The 21,731-nt window shown below is 42.1% G+C and overlaps 1 protein-coding gene across 1 annotated transcript in view; it reads left to right on the top strand.

The window, feature by feature from the left end:
• pde2a (phosphodiesterase 2A) overlaps positions 1–21,731 on the top strand; it is a 310,101-nt gene that overhangs the window by 225,789 nt on the left and 62,581 nt on the right.

Genomic DNA, 21,731 nt, shown 5'->3' with positions numbered 1-21,731 from the left:
CACAACACAACACACGTGCAGCGTCTTACAGTAATCTAATTAAAAAGTGACAGATAAAACATTCACCTTAGACAGCAGCGTGTACCTGTCTGAGCAAGTCAGAGTTTGTGTGTGACAGTGTGTGTGTTGGTGGGACGGGGGGGGGGGGGGGGTATATTGTATTATACATAGAGACAGACAGAGAAGTGTAGTTGAGAGGAGGGATGACAGAGACAGCATTGGAGATGAAAGAGGGAGAATATGAATAACACAGACAGACAGACAGAGACACCATTGGAGACGAAAGAGGGAGAATTGGAACAACAAAGACAGACAGACAGCATGGTGGAAGTGCTGTGTGGGACTGTGGTGCGGCGCTCCCCGACAGAGGAGTCCGATTAAAATTAGAACAACAGGCTCATGACGAGCGCGTGACAATGGTGACGAAGTGACACAATGCAAGAGACGGATCGGCTCAGACACCATGGCATGAACAACAGATCAGTTCACACGCACACAAGCCAAAACAAAGAGAGGGAAGACAGTGATGGAAAGAGTGAGAAAGAGGAAGAGGATGAACTGAATGTTGGATGGAGCCCATTATTACTCCCCCCCCCTGGCCGGGTGGAGAGAGAGACAGTGTGTGTGCTGAATGACAAAGATGGCGTGTGCGTGTGTGTGTGTGGTGTATGTGTGTGTGTGTGTGTGTGTGTGTGTATGTGTGTTTTACTCCCTTATTCTCACTGCTTCCCATCCTTCCCTTCTTCCTCCCAGCGCCTCATGGTACTCTAGAACCTCTACGGCAGTGGTTCTCAAACTTTTTCATGTCAGGGACTCGCAAAATGATATGTATTTGGCTGCGGACCCCCCTCTCAAAATATTTAGTTCCAGGGACCCCCAGATGCAAAGATTTCAGTTAAAAATGTTCTCTTTAAAATATATAATTTATAGTCAAAGATTTGCAGAAGTTTTCACGATTTTTCAAAGAAAATGCAGATCTACAAGCTCATAGCGCGGCACTCGTTGCCGCGCTATGAGCTTGTAGATCTGCTATTTTTGAATAGCCAAAGTATACAATATGGAAAAGGGGGTTAAAATGATTGTGACGCTTTATTATTATTAACTAATTTTACTGGGGACCCCCTGGTGTCCCCCCAAGGACCCTTGGGGGTCCCCGGACCCCACTTTGAGCACCACGCACTACGGCACTAAAATCAAGACTACAGACATCTCAAAACAAACTGATCAGGTTACTACTAAACCTCACACCTATAGGACCCACCTAACCTCTGCTCATTATGCTAGGGTGGGGTAGAGGACAAGAGTACAGCAACTTGCAATGGGCCTGGTTTTCAAGATGCTCAAGGGACCAGTGCCCTGTGTACTGCACCTGACCATGTGTCAAACTACTGTCATTGAAGAGCGACAAACGCCCACGGGAGGGAACGCAACACCAGAGGGAGCTCCACTGGTCTCATTCCCCCCAAATTCGGCACAAACATGGGGATGAATTCATTCTGCTATTATGCCACCAACATGTGGAATGCCCTGTCACCAGCCATCATCCAGTTGCAAGAGCATTTGCAACTGGACCTAGACAAGTCTTCTAGCTTGCCAAAAGAAATATATACTTAATACTTAAATATACTTTTACTGCTCCTAGTATTGATGATTTCTTGTATAATGCTATTGGACGGAAAAGGACAGGAAATTAGCGTGAAAGAGAAGAAGAGGGAATGAATCACCAAGTTAATGTTTCCGCCATTTGTCTAGTTTTTTTTTCCCCTGGGCTGATCATTCACCAGCCTGATTGTCCGGGGGAAGTAGCTATTTGGCAGCCGACACTGTCAATGGCGTGCGTGCGTTCAGTGGTCTGCCGCTGGGTTCCGACCCTTTTCCCTGTGTACCTCTCGTGCGACGCGGAGGACACGAGAGTAAACCCCTTAGTGTGTGTGTGTGTGTGTGTGTGTGTGTGTGTGTGTGTGTGTGTGTGTGTAGTTGACCTGGTACAACACTGTATGTAAGCAATGTGCTTGTGTTCACTGCAGCACTTATTTAGAGCGGACGCTTTTCTGTGCTACTGGTGGAGTGGCTATTGATATTTAATCAGGCCCTGAGTGACAGCAGTTGACATTTTAGAATTGTCCAGTGTCTCATCGGGGGGGGGACTCGTAACTGTCACAGGGCCGGCTTTAAATGTTTCAAGGTTAGTTAGCATATTACTGCAACAACACCACTGCCTGAGAGGGAATAAAGCATAGAAAACTAAAGGGTTTGGGGGATGAGACTTATTAACCCATTGATACCTGGAACGCATCTGTGTCACTTTAGATGTCTTTGGCTATTCAAAAATAGCAGATATACAAGCTCATAGCGCGGCACCGAGTGCCGCGCTATGAGCTTGTAGATCTGCTATTTTTGAAAAAAATCTTGAAAAAAAATTGTTGAAAGAAAATGTTTTAGATTTTTTTTTTCAAAATGTTTCAAAATTTCAAAACTTTCAAAAAACCTCAGGTCTTAATGGGTTAAAGCAATAGGCCCAAAGCGGCTGTGGTTGTCTGATTTCAGAACCGTTAGAGGGGGTTTGTAACAATCCCCTTAGCTCGTGCTGAAATCCCTGTAAAGCATGGCCTCGCATGGCTTAGTGCTTCAATGAAACGGTTAGCAAATATTATGGCAACATGAAAGTCATAGACATATATCCCAATGAAAACTTTTTTTTATTTTTTTATAATGGTTTCACAACGAGAAATCATCTCGACGTGTGCCGCTGACCTATCGGTTAAGGCGCACGCCACATAATATAGGCTTTAACGCAGCCTGACAGGCTGACAGCGAGTCGCAGGTTCGATTCCCGAGCCTGACGACCTTTGCTGCTTTTTTTAAAAGTCGTCATAAGTCGTCCTTGGCAGCGTTATGACCAGTGGTGTAAAGTAACTAAGTACATTTACTTAAGTACTGTACTTAAGTAAAATGTTGAGGTATTTGTACTTTACTTGAGTATTTCCAATTTCCAATACTTTCACTTCTACTCCACTACATTTCAGAGGCAAATATTGTACTTTTACTCCACTACATTTATTTGAAAACTTTAGTTACTAGTTACTTTTGAGATATAAATTATGATATAATGAAACATACCTTAATCACTTTAACCCTATTTTATACCTACGCTATTTGAAAATAGCAGATCTACAAGCTCACAACGCGTCGCATCGCGACGCGTTGTGAGCTTGTAGATCGGCTATTTTCAAATATTTAGTACTTTTACTTTTGGTACTTTAAGTACATTTTGATGCCAATACTTTTGTAATTTTACTCAAGTACATTTTTAATTCTGGACTTTTGCTTGTAACAGAGTATTTTTATATTGCAGTATTGGTACTTTTACTTAAGTAAAGAATTTGAGTACTTCTTCCACCACTGGTTATGACGATGTCTCGTCATAAGTCGTCCTTGGCAGCCAGGGCGTTATGACGATGTCTCGTCATAAGTCGTCCTTGGCAGTGAGAGAGTTAAGAACACATTGCCTGCCAAGAAAGAACGCATATATGCGTTCTGTCTAAAACTTTTTTTAATTTGAATTCCACAAGAGGGCGCTCTAACACAGCTTAGGAATGATCACTCGACACTCAGAGAAGACGTCATCCCAAAAAACCTCCGTCCGCCCCAACACTTCTAACTCAGATTATTTTTGTTGTTGTTGCTGAAAACCACCCATTTTCAACGGGCCATAGCTCCAAAATGGCGGATTGCGGTAGAAATATTATTGTTCCAGTGGATAGACAGGACTCTACCACACCCCACAGTCACTATTTTTTTTTACATTTGTGTACACAACGTGGCTTCCACGGCTTTTCAAAGGTCGTCTATTTAAGCAACATTTGATTAGTAATTTGTCTGCTAAATTTAAATGTGTAAAACAAAACATTTGAATGTCTTTCAGCTGCCTACATGTACCCCAGACAATGAATAGCATATATGCATATGTGCAGCGCGCTCTGAGGCCCACCAGTTGAGAAATGGCTGGCATTGAGCACTTTACAAATGGCTTTGAATGCAGCTGCAGCCAATCAACATCAAGGACCGGAACTATCGTTTTTTATAAATTGCAATTAATTGGATTGGCAGAATGATTAGATTGTGAGCACAGAAAAAAGAGTCTGATTTGAATAGATGAAACATTTGCGGTGCATGATAATAATTTTCCAAACGGGGATGAATACGGCGCACGGCACGCACCGCTGTTCCATTTTAGATTGTTTTAATTACCAGCGTTTCGACAAGCTGTCGAAACCAGGGTATCATACATCCTGATGGAGACAGCTTGTCGAATGGCTGCTAATTAACCCATTCAATCCGGGAACGCATCTACAAATGTCTTCTAAATCCCACCAGTTTTCTGAAAACCGTATGTTGCTATAATATATCAGTGGTTCTCAAACTTTTTCATGTCAAGGACCCCCAAAATTGTATTATAAATATATATATTGTATTTGGCCGCGGACCCCCCCCATCTGAAAATATTTTGTTCCAGGGACGCCCCCCCCCCCAGAGGCAAAGATTTTAGTTACAAATGATCGCTTAAAAAAAAATATATATATATATATATATATATATATATATATATTCAAAGATTTGCACACATTTTCATGATTTCTTTAAAATAGCAGATCTACAAGCTCATAGCGCGGCACCGAGTGCCGCGCTATGAGCTTGTATATCTGCTATTTTTTTTACAGCCAAAGTATTAAATAATGGTTATAGCTTTAATCTAAAATGACACATTGTTCCCGGTCTTAACGGCTTAAAACAATCTCACTGGAGATTCAGTACATTGTGTTGAAAGCTGTTCCCTGTCCCTGTTCCAAGCTTGTAGCCAGTCAGTACCAGCACCTCACACAACCTCTGCTGCTGTGCCGTTTACCTACTTTCTTTGCACATCTCCGACGCTCCGTATCTTAACTTTTTATGTTTTTTCTTAATTAAGATGGGGAAGCATCTGTGTAATTTTAAGTTTTTTTTGGCCATTTTAGAAAAATCGTGAACAATAGAAAAGTCATAAAAACATAAAAAGTCCCTAGAAACAAAATATTTTGAGATGGCGGTCCGCGACCAAATACATATAATTTGGGGGGTCCTTGACATGAAATACATTTGAGAACACTGATATTAATATTGCAGCGTAAGTTTACAAAAAAAAAATCTGTTAGGATTTAGAAGACATTTGTAGAATCGGCCTCAGGTCTTAAAGGGTTAACGTGATACTTGATCATTCTACTGTGTCTCACAAAAGCCTCAAAAGCAGCAGATCTACAAGCTCGCGACGCGTTTTGAGCTTGTAGATCTGCTGCTTTTACCATTTTTTAATGTGAATCCTGAAAAGTAACAGTTTTTGTGAGGTTTCCACTCGAAAGGAGAATAAAAAGAATAAAAATATTCGCTGGAGCTCTTGCAAAATCTGAATAGTACATTTGCTTGGACATTGCTCGGGGCTGCGGTCAATAGGCGAGATACTGTAGAAGTTTGTGGCAGCAATGCATGCGTGCCACATCGACCAAAAACATTTAATTTAAGTGATGAGTGTGACTATAATAATAATAAGAGACGTGTTTCTACAGTTGTTGCAGAGTCATTTTCAACCTTATCTTCATATAACTGGTCTTCAGTTCTCCACTAATGCTCATTCCTCGCCTTCCTCAGTTCCTTCTTCTGCCTCTCTCCCTCCCTCTCACTCTCCCCCTCTTTTTGTCCACAGCTGTCCTCCTACCTCTCTCCCTCTCTCTCTCTCTCTCTCTCTCTCTCTCTCTCTCCCTCGCTCTGTGTCTTACACACACACACACACACACACACACACACACACACACACACACACACACACACACACACACACACACAGTGGTCGGTTTAACAAGCGCTATACACCTGTTCTTCCCACAGAGCCCGCAGGTCAGCCTCATCATCGCCATGGCAACTGTACTGTATTGTTTTATACCAGCAGTCTATCACCTGTGTGCGTGCGTGCGTGTGCACACGTGTCTTTTTCAGTGGAATATTCCTCTTTCATCACCTTCATTTGACCTCCATCTGTTCTGTTCCCACCTGCTGTTTTTATTATTATTATATTATCATCATTTGCCTTCTCATTCCATCTGTTGACTCTTCACGTGACCGTGTGCAACAAACTGTGATTTTCCTGCAATTTCATTTCATTTCAATTCATTTTGTTGCCAGGAGAGGGAAGTAATATAAGAGCGTGTGCGCTTGTGTGTGTGTGTGTGTGTGTGTGTGTGTGTGTGTGTGTGTGTGTGTGTGTGTGTGTGTGTGTGTGTGTGTGTGTGTGTGTGATATAACTATCAACTTATTTTCCTTGTGTTTGGGAGTCTGGGCCACGCTCACAAACTTGTGCTCCGTGGACTGCAATTGGGAGGATTGCAAAAGACAAATGCAAAAAAAGTTGTCTAAATACTATATCCGCTATCATAGGCTGTCTGTCACTTTCTGTATAGTAAGTCATCAATGTGTGATCTTCTTTCCTCTGTGTGTTAATAAACATGTGCAGCAGTTGTATCTGGTATCTGGTAATGTAACCTTCTTTTAATCAGTTTTTGTATATATTATTAGGGATGGGCAATATTATCGATATCACGATATATCGCGATATTTTATTTCGCGATACTGTATCGATACTCCAGTATCGCGATTTTTTTTTTGTTGCTTTTTCAGATACAGGCTTTATGAAAAACATTCAAAGAACCTATCACAGATCTGCAGCTACTCAATATGTAGTGTATATATAAACAATATGTAGTTGTGATATATGTATATATCGCAATATATCGCAATATATCGCAATATATCACAATATATCGCAATATATCGCAATATATCCCAATATATCCCAATATCGTAATACGACCCAAGTATCGTGATGCGTATCGCAATATAATCATATCGTGACCCAAGTATCGTGATACGTATCGTATCGTGAGATTGTTGCCAATACCCATCCCTATATATTATGTATATGCATTTTTGTGCAGATCCAAATAATGTGTGTGTGTGTGTGTGTGTGTGTGTGTGTGTGTGTGTGTGTGTGTGTGTGTGTGTGTGTGTGTGTGTGTGTGTGTGTGTGTGTGTGTGTGTGTGTGTGTGTGTGTGTGTGTGTGTGTGTGTGTGTGTGTGTGTGTGCGTGCGTGCGTGCGTGCGTGCGTGCGTGCGTGCGTGCGTGCGTGTGTGTGTGCACGTCGGGGCTCTCCTCCATGGTCTGGCTGTATTCTACAGTGCATGTGTCTCCAGTGTGTTAGTGATGCTACTGGAGACCAGGCTCTGTTGGAATAACAGCCAGGACCCACAGCAACTCTACCAGCTCCACACACTCTGTTTGTGTGTGTGTGTGTGTCTGCGTGTGCAATTCCCTCCCTACCTGTCTATGTTGGTTTGTATTTACAGTTATTGATCAACGTCAGTCTCGTTGTCACTTGGCACAAATCAGTTAACATCGATCACTAATGTATTTATTTCCAATCCAGTAAGTTCTTCATATTATGTGAAGGACAAGTTGAATAAGCTACATTAAAACGCCTTTCACATGGTGATTGATTTGCTGAATTGTACCAAGGGACATGGCAGGGCAGATATTGCTGCTTTTTAACCAACAAAACATAATAGTTTAATATTTGTCCAAATTTTTTTTTGGGAAATAAAAAAGATATTGCTATTAATTATGAATTCATACATTCATATTTCATGAATTCATGAATTCTGAATTAAGTACAACTAACTATCTCTCAAATATAGCAGTTGCAAATTCTTTCCATCCGTCTGTCCGTAAGCCCACCCGTCCACCCGTCCATCGGTGGCTAATCTTCAGTAGCACATTTTATTGTGAACGCCACCAGTAAACCTGAACATGTTTCACATTTTGTGAATTCATAATAATCTCAGACGCACCGTCCCTCCGTATTTGGTCATGACCTGAAGTCCAATAGGACGTCATCAACATGACAACATGAGATGAATTCACAGGAAAGCCACGCTCTTATTCGACCCCCATATCTTGTTTTCTCTCAGTTGAACGTATTTTGCAGTGAAACTCCAAGTCCCCAGGACTTTTTGTGTTATCCTTGTAGCCCAAATGTCTTACTGTACCTCGTGCTGTTAACATTTCTGCCTAATAAAGTATTCAATCAATCAAACCATTAACCATCTTTAGCTCTGGTGGAACACACCGCTGCCTTCAGCTCAAGGTTAAACACAGAAATCTCTTAAAGTTAATGGATTCTACAAGCAAGACGGATGAGAAAAAAAGACTAGTTAGCAATAAATGCTTATCCCCAGATCAAAATCTCTAGTTCCCCTCACTATTTAGCATTCAGAACAAGTTGCTATTTGATTTAAAACAAAAGTGCCCTTAAAGAAACACCTGACACACTCCACACATTACTGCTGAGCGCAGTTAAGGACACCACAGTTATTATTTCAGCCTGACAACCTTTTGATTAAGATATGCAATTACAAATTAGTTAATTACACTCTGTACACTGTAATGTGTTGAAAAGATAAAATGGGTGCTAGATTTATTCACGCAGCGGTCCAATTTAATCAGATTTGATTATTGTATGCATATATTTTCTGCTGTCACCAAGAATATGTTAAAATAATTATGTTAAACTCCTAGATACTCCCAAGATAATAAACAGGGTCAGTTTTGGCTGCAGCGCACACTGCCCAAGTGGATTAAATCAAACATTTCAGTGAGTAGCAGTGTTGCCATGTCTGCTTATTATTAGGGACCTTGGGCTTGTTTTTCTGTAAAGTTACTTGTAAATATTAGTAGTTGCGTTTTTTTGGGCTTGTTTTTAATGTGTAGTTATTCGTTTGCTTCTTTTGGTGACTCACAGTGGTGAGCAGTCCTTCTGGACTTGAGCTGAAAATGTCTGTCTTCCCATTGCTTCATGATTCATCATGACTGCTGTAGAACCAGGGAACAGGACTGATGGAGTCCTCCTTTTTTGCCCCGTATCTTGTTTCCCTTTTTAGCCCAGGGTATGTATTGCCTTTTATGTAAGACTTTAGGTAAGAGATTCACTTATAAGGCATTATAACACTTGTTATAATTGTTTATAATTAGGCATTAGGCAGCAACTTACAACAAGGTTTATTAAGTATTATAAGTGGGAATAGCGCACTATACCACTACCATAACTTAGTCAGTTATAAAGTACCTTTGTTATAAGTGCATAATTGTTATAACGAGTGTTATGATGCCTTATTAGTGCATTGAAATGCATTACAAATGCAATTATAATGCATTAGACCCGACCTTAATTATACAGTCTTAGCGTCTTGTACAACAACTGGTTCTGCCAGACCCAGACTTCACATGACGTGTCAGCCTGTGTCTATGCCCATGTATGGACGAAAGGGGGACAGACTTTTATGGCTGGTATGCCCATGTATGGACAGACTTTATTGGGGGACAGATTTTTTTTGGCTGGGGCCGGAGGACAAAGTGACAGACTTTTTTTTGGCTGGGGCCGGAGGACAAAGTGACCATGCCCATGTATGGACGAAACAGGTACAAAGCCTCATGTAAGCCCGACCCCTTGGGTCTGGCAAAAACCGCTTCACTTTCCATACAGTAAAGTAAACAGTGCCCTGCTTGGCACTCAGCATCAAGGGTTGGATTGGGGGGTAAGTGCCTGTGACATACGAGCGTCATGTCCAGGGGGTGTATACTTGTACATCAAGCTGCCTCATGCTACAGAAACAGGAGATATGCTCCTGCCCTATGGGACTTGTGGCTCGGCAAGGCTTACTTACTTCAACCGTCTAGTCTTGGGCGAATCTGTATCGAATCTTTTCTCCAAAAATAGCCGACGTGCAAGCGCAATGCCCTGCCCCAGAATAGGGATGATGTTAAAGTGGTTAACAATGTCGAGTACAAGCGCACAGTCTCCGCAGCTTCACTTGAGTGCTTTGGGGGGCTTCAGGGTGCTCCCTGATGGGACCCACTGTGGGAGGGAACATCAATCAGGAGTCCCCCGCCTCCATGTCCCCAGCTTGAAGGAGGCGTCAAACTGGCACAATCCTCCACCCTCAAGTCTGTCTATTTCAACCTTAAAGGCTTCTTCTGGCATCTGCCGGTTGGTTAAATTAGCCTCATTTTCACTCATTATACTAGACTTCAGGCAAGGCGGAAAAAAAGACCCATTTAAGCTGTGCCATATTAATTACAGTATGATATTCTCAGAGGTAGAAAAATACAATTATAGAGATAGATAGATTGATAATTAAAATGAAAAGTACAGGTAGAAGGAAAGGTATGATAAAGCTCTTAACCCATTAATACCTGGAACTGTGTCATTTTTTTATTTGAGCTAAAAAGCATTATATTACACTTTAGGCTATTCAAAAATAGCAGATCTACAAGCTCATAGCGCGGCACCGAGTGCCGCGCTATGAGCTTGTATATCTGCTATTTTTGAAAAATCATGAAAATGTGTGCAAATCTTTGAACATAATATATTTTTAAAGCGAACATTTTTAACTCAAATCGTTGCTTCTGGGGGTCCCTGGAACAAAATATTTTGATGGGGGTCTGCGGCCAAATACATGTAATTTTGCGGGTCCTTGACATGAAAAAGATTGAGCACCACTGATGTAGAAACATACGTTTTTCAGAATACTGTTGAGATTTAGGAGACATGTAGAATCGGCTTCAGGTCTCAATGGGTTAAGACAGGTATGGTATCTTTAGCTGTAATGGCGAATGTGCAAGAATCAGAAGGCGTACATCTTTTGGCTTGCGGGTTGGCGGTGGCTCGCCACGAACGCAGTGTTAACGGGCGGGCGGGACGGGTGTCCCAAAACGTGACATCCGTGACGTCATGACGTGCCCATTTATTTAACGGCATGTTAATGATGTCCCAAAATGTGACATGTCTGTCCAAATCCAGTGTGTGTGAAGGCTGCGTAGCGGCCTGAACATCTAAGTACATTATATCGTTGCTGTCGGGCAGAAACCTCTTATTATCTCCATATTCTAACAGTTTCTTTTCCGTAACTTAAAGATGGAGTGCCATGATATTTTTCAACCCTAAAACCTGATCATAAGGTATTATTATTACGTAAGGATTTTTTTCAACAAAAAAAAAGTGTACAGTAAGTGTTAAAATGTTGTTTTTATGTAGACACACCCACCAGTGCATTAAGTATACCTGGTTCTCACCTTAGCACCTCCTCCACCACCTTAGCACCACCCACCTGTCCTAGTCCCTCCTCCTCATCATGCCCACACCTGTTGTGTTATGATAATGAGGGGGAGGGTGTGGGCTTTGTGATGTCACTAAAGCGCTGTTTCTCTATTGGCACGTTTGACCCTCAAGGTTTCAGCCTCCAGGAAGAAACTCCAAATAGTCAGAGAAGACATAAAACACCATAAAAACACCACCGGGTGGCTTAATGAAGTTATATCAACCTCATAGACACATGAAAAACAGAAAAAGTGCAAAAACATGGCACCACCTCTTTAATGCCCTACTACTTGATCATACTACAGTGTCACACAAAAGCATCAAAAGTAGCAGGTCTACAAGCTCGAAACGCAACGCGAAGCGATGTGTTTTGAGCGTTTTTGCTACTTTTGAATTTGAATCCTGAAATCCTCTGGACATATGAGGTTTCCAACCGACAGAGATGATATCATTGCACCTGTCTAAACACTGTATACAGTGCAAGTAACATTTTGAGCAGCTGTTCGGGTACATCCGACGACCTTCATTGACCTTCCACGGTGCATTCTGAGCATAGAGGTATAAAAATAACTAGAGTGTTAACCGAATCCCCGCCCATTCGCTTCTATGGAGTTACTTGCCCAGCGCTGAAATGTTTTAATTTAGATGGTTATAAATGTTAACTCCTAATTGAAAATGTTCAGAGACATACTATGGGTGTGCTATTTGGTGATTTGGTGATTGACATCACAAAAGTATAGGCAAAGATATGATGAAATGCAAAATCAGTCTAATTTTGGCGGCCATCCTGGAATAAATGGCCGCCATCTTTGATTTACAAGTTGCCCGGTTCAGTGGCGTAGCCAGAACGCTAGCTGAGGCTGGGCCTAGGGAGTCGCGGGCACGGACCGTGTGCGCGCGGGCTGAATATGACATAAAACAAATAAAAGTCTTTTTTATTTATTTTTTTGCTGCAGAAAAACCAAATGGGTGGGCCCAGGCCTACCTATGCCCACCCGTGGCTACGCCCCTGGCCCGGTTTCTTAAATCGAAGAGTGACCTCCAAAGATTATTTACACCAAATGTCACGCTTGTAACACCATTTGAACGATTCGCCCAAAATGTTGCTGTTATCTGCACTATACTCCCTTTTTCCCCCTTCTTCCGCATTTCCCCATTATTATTCCGCATGCGCAGTAGTGTCACCTCCGTGTGCAAGCTCGTGAGACGAGCCCATTGGTCGAAACCGTTTTCGCTTGTTCATGCATAGGGCCCCAGCTGCACTTCCAGAGTCGGCCACCAGGAGACTCGAGCTTCACTTTTCCCTCTGGGTTCTGGGGGCTTGGTTCTGAGAAGGGCCAGACCCCATTATGGCGGATCCATTATGGAGTTATGGAATTTCTGTACTGTACCACTCGTCCTAGGATATGATAACGTCATAATAAAGGTAAGAATAACGTTGGCCGTAATTCTCCTTTAAGCTCTTTCAAGCTGTCATTATAAGAGGACATTTTTAAAGGTTTTCAAAGATTTTCAGAAATAGAAGATCCACAAACTCACAACACGTCGCAACGCAACATGTTGAAACAGCTAACCGGAAGGGGTTAAGGGTTTTAAGTTGAAAGTTCTCAAATAGAAATGTTAATTCAATGGTTCTCATCCTTGAGAGGGTTCCACATGGACCCTTACAGTTCTGTAACTCTTGAGTGTATACCATTTGGTTCCATTTGTATACTCTCAGAGTTACTGGGGTCCTTAAAGTTACAAAGTTTGAGAACCAGAGTGTTAATCAAACGTAATTACTTCAAACTGATTAAAACAAACAGACTCTTCAAAACCAAGATCGGCATCAGAACCAGAAAGAGAGCCTGGATCTGAGTGTGTCTGGCTGTCCAACTGTACTTCAGAATAAGAGCCTGGTTGTGAACGTGTCTGGCTGTCCAACTGTACTTCAGAATAAGTTACTGGATGTGAGTGCATCGGATGTGAGTGTGTCTGGCTGTCCAACTGTGCTTCAGAATAAGAGCCAGGGTGTGAGTGTCTCTGGCTGTCCAGCTGTACTTCAGAATAAGAGCCTGGGTGTGAGCGTGACTGGCTGACCAGCTGTGCCTCGGGTCGGTCGGCCCACAGAACATGATCGGGATTATTCAGCAGCTTCTTGCAGTGGCCACAGCTCAGACACCTCAGCACGGTGACTCGAGTCTTGTTTCGGTTCTTTCTTCTCTGTCTCACTGAAGCGGTTACTCCCGGCACAAGCAGCAAGCAGCACTTCTTGCATAGCGTTCTCTTCACCGAAGGGTCTTGTCTGAGCACTAAACGCTTTGCAATAGTCTTCTGTGTGAAACAGTAGAAACGAGCCAGTTCCACGTTCTCGGGGTTCTGAGATAGAACACAGTGTGCAGCCTGATAGAGATAATTCAATCTCCTGTACATGTCTTTGTCTTTGTCTTGGCCTTTCATTTTCGCTTCCGTTTTGTGCTTTTGGCATAATGTTATGTCCATTTGGATCGATGGGATTGTGGATCAGTCACCTATGACGTCATTCTATGATGTCGGTACTATGACGTCAGTCACCTCCATGTTTGGGCAAAGTTTTAGCCCAATACGACCTCCAGTGACTTGCAGTATGAAAAAAAGTTTTTAAAAAGTGAAATTCAAAAAGGCATAAAACGTAATGCAAACAAACAACATTCAGGGATTTAACTTTCTTGGCCGGCAGTGTGAACAAGAGATTTGGTGCTGTCTGCTCCAGGTCCTGGGTTTTGGGAGATTAGTCACGGACAGATACACAGACAGAAAGACAGACTCACACACACACACATAGACACACACACACACACACACACACACACACACACACACACACACACACACACACACACACACACACACACACACACACACACACACACCCTCTAGAAGAGCTCTCTTCTAGACAACTCTGCCCCTTAAAGTGCCACTATATAAAAACAAGGAGTACTCTCACTTGTAATGGAAGTCCATGGTGTTAGACGGCAGTAAAAAAAAAGCATTCTGATAATTATTATAATAATCCTTTATTAATCCATCACTTGTGTGTTCTGTGACTGCCAAATGTCAGCCAGGTGAGAACTCGTGCCACGCAGTTCTTTTGTGTAGGTGAGATTATAACTGGCTATACTGTGAGTATTTACAATGAGCATTACCTTGATGAGCATTCCATCCTGTTTGACTCGGTTCCACAGAGAGAGAGAGAGAGAGAGAGAGAGAGAGAGAGATGAGCGACAGAGGTGTTTTATTAGCTATTCTGATCACAGGTGACCTTCCAGATGTCATAGCACTCAAAAGGATTAGACTGGTTGAATAGGACAACAAGGACTAGGCAACACACACGCGGGCACACACACACACACACACACACACACACACACACACACACACACACACACACACACACACACACACACACACAGTGATGGGGGAGCAGGAGCAGAGACAGAGAGGTCGTATGGAGTGGCTGTGGGAGCGAGGGAGGACGTAGTAAAGTGGACTGGAGGAGACAGATGAACGAGGGATCAGGGGTGTGTGTGTGTGTGTGTGTGTGTGTGTGTGTGTGTGTGTGTGTGTGTGTGTGTGTGTGTGTGTGTGTGTGTGTGTGTGTGTGTGTGTGTGTGTGTGTGTGTGTGTGTGTGTGTGTGTGCGCGTGTGCGTGCGCGAGCGAGCGTTTTATGATGATAAACAATTGTGAAATGTCAAAAGATGATCTGACATTTACCAAGCTAGCCATCTTACTGTTGTGAATACACTTTTAGGTGCAATTCAGACCTGGCTCTGATCAAATGTCACTGCATGTATATGCAAGCAAGTACTTCACATGAATTAGTCTCTCTATCGGTCTCTCTGTCTCTCTGACACACACACACACACACACACACACACACACACACACACACACACACACACACACACACACACACACACACACACACACACACACACCAGAGAGACTTGGTCTGGAAGGCTGATTGAGCAATCAACGTTAATTTGGTTTAATCATATCCAATCACAGGTTATAATTCACACCCAGTGCTCAGGCATGGCCACCTTCCAGAGAGGACCAGAGAGAGAGAGAGGGGGGGGGGGTAAAGAGCAAGAGAGAGAGAAAGAGAGGAGGACCAGAGAGAGAGGGGGGGTAGAGAGAGAGAGAGAGGATGACAGATTGACTGTGGTTTGACGTCAAGCAGGCACAGCTCCCCATGTACCAGTGCTATAAATGTTGGTAGTCCAAATGTCTTTTTTTAAATGTATTATCATGGAGTCACATTCACCGTGTGTTTACTTCATAAATGCGTGCATAATGCGGCGCTCCAGAAGAGCGCCGCATTATGCACGCCCCTCTCAGAACTGCCGTACTGTTCTGATGTGCTACGGCAGGGGTCTTCAACCTTTTTCAGGCCAAGGACCCCTTAGCTGAGAGAGAGATGAAGCAGGGACACTGTAGCTAGCTTCATGGACTTGTTTGACAGCACTGTCATTGTGTAGCGTTGTGTTGGATTCATTATACTGTGTATTTTCGGACAGTTAACCACTGTCTTAAACCCTCAATACTTAGAAAACGTTTACTTGATCTATACTCTTTGTTCCCCCTACACCAAACCTCTTTGCCAAAAAATAGCCGATCTACAAGCTCACAACGCCGTTGTGAGCTTGTAGATTTTCAACAGCAGTGGGTAATCTTGTGTTGATGTTGTTTCAGTGTGCTATACAGTATGATGACTGTCTGCCAGGGCACAGTGTGCGTTTATGAGCCTGCTACAACGCATGTAAACGGCTTGCCAACGTGTCGTTGTGTGTGGAAGCTAACGTCCTGCATTGTAATGTTGATTTTAAAAGCGTAGCGTAGCCTGCTGGTAGCTGAAAGTAAGTCATACAGTATGTGTGTTTTGTGAAGTCCACGCGCACAATCTGAGTGTGCGTCATAATAGTGTGCGGGGGTGGCACCGCGGCCCGCTGTTCGTACGCTACGCCACTGGTAACTCAACTTTATTAGAGTAATTCAACTTTATTAAAGTGCCAAATCACAACTAGTTGTCTCAAGACACTTTACATAATAAAGCAGAGACCCGACATTGTCCCAGCCTGAGGAACAGTGGCAATGAAAAAAAAAACTTAACCCATTCAATCTGGGAACGCATACTGTGTCATTTTAGTTTTTTTTTAGCTATAACCATTGTTTCATACTCTGGGCTATTCAAAAATAGCAGATCTACAAGCTCATAGCACGGCACTCGATGCCGAGCTTGTAGATCTGCTATTTTTCGAAAAATCTTTATAATTTTTGCAAATTTGAATATATATACAGTATATATTTTTTAAGCAGTTTTTCTTTTTTAAACTTATGTTGCCATAATATCAGTGGTTCTCAGACTTTTTCATGTCCAGGACCCCCAAAATGAAATGTATTTGACCCCCCCCCCACCCCCCAAATATTTTGTTCCAGGGACCCCCAGAAGCAAAGATTATATTCAAAGATTTGCACACATTTTCACGAAATGTTTTCTTCAAAAATAGCCAAAGAAATCAAAGAATGACACAGATGCGTTCCCGGCCTTAATGGATGAATCAAACTCAGAGAGAGTACAGATGATTTTTAAGCAAAGCATGCGATGATTAGATGTTTTTTTCTTCTTCATTCATTTTGCAGATTCTGTCAAGTGTTGGAGGAGCATAGATACAGCGCGCATGCACGTGCATGTGTGTATGTGTTTTCATCTCCTATGGAGCATTGGTTCTCAAAGTGGGGTCCGGGGACCCCCAGGGGTCCTTGGGGGGTACCAGAGGGTCCCCAGCAAAATGTGTTAATATAGCATCACAATCATTTTAAACACTTTAACCATATTTTATACTTTGGCTATTCAAAAATTGCAGATATACAAGCTCATAGCGCGGCACTCGGTGCCGTGCTATGAGCTTGTAGATCTGCTATTTTTGAAAAAGAGATGGAGATGGAGATGGTGGTCCGCAGCCAAATACATGTCATTTTGGGCGTCCTTGACCATGAATTAGTTTGAGAACCACTGCTATAGAGTGTGGACTGCTCAGTAGAATTATTATGCGCTGAGTGTACATTTTGCAGACCGTCATACATGATGAGATCTGTCATGCAGTCACTTGTCATCAGACACAGCTGTGCTGAGGCGGCGCCCGCCCTTCAATGCCTCACTGCTGACTTTTTTTCAGCTCGGTAAACCTTGTTGCAGTGGTTCTCAAAAGGTGGGGTCCAGGCGGGGGACCACCAGGGGTCCTTGAGGGGTTTCCCCAGCAAAATGTGTTAATCAAGACCTGGAACGCATCTGTGTAACTTTTTCATTTGAGCTAAAAAGCATTATTTTTTAGCTTTGGGCTATTCAAAAATAGCAGATCTACAAGCTCATAGCGCGGCACCGAGTGCCGCGCTACGAGCTTGTAGATCTGCTATTTTTGAAAAATCGTGAAAATGGGTGCAAATCTTTGGAGTCCTTGACATGAAAAAGTTGGAGCACCACTGATACAGAAACATAGGTTTTTTTCAGAATACTGTTGGGATTTAGAAGACATTTGTAGAATCGGCTTCAGGTCTTAATGGGTTAAACAATTGAACCTTATGTACTGTACTGTACATTCAAATATTTGAAATATAGCAGAGCTACAAGCTCACAACAGCAATGCAATGTTTTTTTGAAACATTTTAGCAACACGAATCTTGTATGGGTGTCCCTGGCACAAAATGGTCCTTGACCATGAAACAATTTGAGAGCCACTATCTTATGCTGCGTTCACACTGGCAGATACCAAAGACACAAAGACACACAGCATATGTGTAACTTTGTATCTGCAGTTGAAACCAGCTCAACGTTTTGCAGCTTTAGCTGCTTTTGTAGCAGCTGCAAACAAACGTCATAATGTATCTTTGTATCTTCATGTCCCTGGTGTGAACGCAGCCTTATTGGCATGACTAAGCTGTCTGTTTTCACACATAATCAAACAGAGGCCAGTCCTCCTCCCCTGCACGATAAAAATAAATCCCAAACCTTGTTGTGCTTAAGAGATTACTCTCTCTCTCTCTCTCTCTCTCTCTCTCTCTCTCTCTCTCTCTCTCTCTCTCTCTCTGTATTATATGAGCATGTGTCAATGAAGGACATGAACTTGAGGCGATGTTTGTTGGCAGGTTTGTTAAATGTTTTACAAGCAGAACAGAATTAAAAAAAAAAGGAAAGACGTCTCTAAGCTTTGCTGAAGGGATTCATCAGCCTCTGAGGTCTTCGGAGAGAATAACAGGAATGCACAGTAATTATCAATGCAATTAACCCATTAAGACCTGAGGCCGATTCTACAAAATGTCTTCTAAATCCCAACAGTTTTTTGAAAAAAACCTATGTTGCTATATCAGCGGTTCTCACACTTTTTCATGTCAAGGACCCCCAGAATTATATGTATTTAGCCACGGACCCTCATCTCAAAATGTTTTGTTCCAGGGACCCCCTAGAAGCAAAGATTTGAGTTAAATGTTTGCTTTAAAACAATATATAAAAAGATTTGCACACATTTTCCCGATTTTTCAAAAATAGCAGATCTACAAGCTCGTAGCGCGGCCCGCTGTTCGTACGCTACGCCACTGGTAACTCAAATTTATTAAAGTAATTCAACTTTATTACCGGTGCCGCGCTATGAGCTTGTAGATCTGCTATTTTTGAATAGCCAAAGTGTAAAATAATGCTTTTTTAGCTCAAATCAAAAAAGGTCTCAATGGGTTAAGATGGAACCACATGAGCCCTGGTGTCTATTTTCTGGGCCGAACATTAGGCGAACATAGCCGATCTACATTTACAGCACTAAGTGTCGCAAAGTCGACATGTTGTGAGCTTGTCGAACGGCTATTTGGTGTGGAGGGAATAAATCGTCTCTGTCGGGTGGAAACCTCATATGTCCTCACATTGCCACTTATATCCTCATAAGTAGCAAAAGTAGCAGATTGACGAGCTCAAAACGTGTCGCTTCGCGCTGCATTTCAAGCTTGCGGATCCGCTACTTTTGATGCTTTTGTCTGACGCTGTAGTTACTACAGCGTCAGACAAAAGCATCTGAGACAAGACAACAGATTGAAAAACAATGCTGTATAACTGAATGCGTGTGAGCGCGCATGTGCGTCCGCAACTGGTTCCTGCCCACCTCAAGTCACCATTTGACCAATCTTGCCCGGACACCAAAATGAGTTTGACACCCCTGCTGTAGTATGATGAAGTAGGGTGTTAATTTACAAAAAAACACAAAAAGTTAGAAGATGGAGTTTCTGCCCGACAGCGACAAAATATAGAAGTAAATGGTTTAAATTAACTTCGACAGTAGACTTCTTCTCACATTGGCCTCTTGCCAGCAGGGTACAAGTCCTTCAGTTGTCTGGAAGAAAGTCATTAGGCCGTGCCTTGTATTCCGTGCAGCACCGCGTTGCTGTTGAACGCGTGTGCCTCATGCAGACGCTAAATTGTGGTATAATCAGAACCACGCCGCGGTGTCCGCTGTCCGCAGACCCTGGAGGCCACATGGACATGCAAAGCATAATCAGGCCCTTATTTTAGATCTCTCCAACTTGACTCCAGTTCTGAGGAAGTCAAATCCACATTCTGCACACGTGTCTAAAACTGAAAGGCTGTCTGTTTTGGTTCAATTCTACTGGGGTTCTGATTCTTGATGTGGGAAGCGACTTGCGTCAAACTTTTGAGGAAAAAAAATTACTTGAATGTAAAACAGACTAACAACGGGAACATCTGATTAGGCTAATCATGTTTTCAAACAGATGGCCCTATAAATTAACTTGACAGAACCACCGCAGCAGCCCATGAATCCAGATGGGAAAATTGCTGCTTTATCCCGTCTTCAATGAAAATGCTACTGAGCAATGAGCATGTGAAATATATTCTGAGCAAAGGTATACTGTAGATAGATAGATTTCTTTATTTCTGTGTCATGCACCAAAGGTGCCCAGCCCGCATGGACTTACAGGACACAAAAAAACAAAATAAAAACATTGTCTTTTTTCCCAAGCCTTACATACGAAATCTGCCAAAAAGAAAATACCTTTCCTAAAACACAATTCAAGTCTTTCATAATCATCTAACCAAAAAAAGTTAACACAAATAGATGACATTATATATTATTATACATTATATATTATTATAATAAATGTCTTAATTCATCATAGGCAGAAACAAAAAAATTGCCTCATATTTTATACATTTGAAAACTTGAAAGCAGTGGTACGGTACATTTACTTTCCACTTTTGGTACTTTAAGTACATATTGATACCAATGCTTTTGTACTTTTACTCAAAGCAAATTTTGAATTCCGGACTTTTACTTGTAACAGAGTATTTCTACATTGCAGTATTGATACTTTTATTAAGTAAAAACATGAGAGTACTTTTTCCACCACTGGACCCTAGTGATCCCGATGTGTCACGGTGAGGTATGTCCGCTAGGCGTTCTGAACAGTGATGACCTCACAGACACCAACTGAAAGTTGGTTCACTCGAGGCATCTGGTTCTTGAACATTTAAATTTTTTATTTAAATGTGCCTGTGCCTGAATGCCTGTGCCTGAATTTAAATTCAGGCACAGGCTGTCACAGAGGGTGCCATTGTCAAGCAGATAATTTCCTGAAATTTGGAGTGTTCAAATTAAAATAATTCCCATGCTTTTTCCAACTCGAGACAAAAGAGGAGTTATTCTGTGTCTCATTTGGTGCCTCTCTACGTCGTCCTCCATGGGCATCTCCATTCATTCCAATTCTCGACACAAAGAAATGAGCATACAAAATTGGAACTGGAACACAATAGAAAATGAAGCTGATAAATGGGTACTCTCTCCTGATTGGCTGAAATTTTGCAACCCACCTGAAAATGGATTTATTAATTTATTAAAGAGCTGGAGAGATGGGGAGACTCCTGTTACTGAGAATATATTGCTTTAACCTTTGAACTGAACGTTTTGTTTTAACCCAAAAAATATCACCTACCGTACCTTTAAGTATTTTTTTTACTAAATTACAAATTTAACGGAGCAACATTCATTTAGTTGAGTAACATTTAACCGGGGGTATCTATACTAAAGTTTGAGACCACGTGGTTCAAGGACCCCCAAATTGGACCCCAGTGGTACGCATGGTACTTGAGACAAAGTTTATTTTACTTTGTAAATAAAAGTGCGTAATTAACGGATAGTGCATACTGTAGCACCGAGGCACAGTGTGGGGCGCACAATAGGGCCCTGAGAGTTTAGATGAGGAAAAATAACCCACGCATTTATCTCTTTCATTGTCAATGAAAGTTCAATGAGCCAGAGTCTGTTTGTTTTAAAGTTGTTTAATGAGAATGATTTTTTTTTACTTCAGGTGAACCTGCTGATCTGTAAAGTGTTAAACCAAATAAAATCAAACACTTGACCAGCAGCACAACTGTTACTGGTTCGAAAGAAATACTTATTTGCCGTTATGGGGTTTTA

This window comes from Gymnoscopelus braueri, assembly GCF_963280865.1.
Source record: "Gymnoscopelus braueri genome assembly, chromosome: 5".
In the NCBI taxonomy this organism is placed as follows: Eukaryota; Metazoa; Chordata; class Actinopteri; order Myctophiformes; family Myctophidae; genus Gymnoscopelus; species Gymnoscopelus braueri.
The sequence above is the reverse complement of the archived record's forward strand: the minus strand, read 5'-3'. Positions and strand labels throughout refer to the sequence as shown.